This window comes from Haliaeetus albicilla, chromosome 27, assembly GCF_947461875.1.
Source record: "Haliaeetus albicilla chromosome 27, bHalAlb1.1, whole genome shotgun sequence".
Lineage (NCBI taxonomy): Eukaryota > Metazoa > Chordata > Aves > Accipitriformes > Accipitridae > Haliaeetus > Haliaeetus albicilla.
This window is the reverse complement of record NC_091509.1, coordinates 20828798-20829209: the sequence shown is the minus strand read 5'-3', so window position 1 is coordinate 20829209 and position 412 is coordinate 20828798.

Below are 412 nucleotides of genomic sequence, written 5' to 3'. Positions count from 1 at the left end.
CCGCCCCGCCCCGCCCCGCCCCGCCCCGCCCCGCAGAGGCGGCGCGTCCCCGCTCCCGGGGGAGGGGGAGGCAAGAGGGGACGGCAGCATCCCCGGAGCCTTCGGCTTCGGCAGCCACGTTTGCCCCGCAGCCGGCTCCCGAGCTTTCCAAGGAAGTGTTTATCCCTCGTTTTGTTTGGGGATTTTTTTGGTTTTGGGGGGTTTTGGTTTTTTTGGGGGGGGTTGGGGGCTTTTTTTGTTTTTTTTTTCTTCACCCCCAGATTTATTTCAATTTATTTCAATTTATTTCATTTTATTTCAATTTATTTCAATTTATTTCATTTATTTCCCCAGCAGCAGGCTCGGGGACCCACGGCGGGCAGGGCTGCGCCGGTACCGGCAGCTCACCATCTGCGCCTGGTAGGAAATCAGC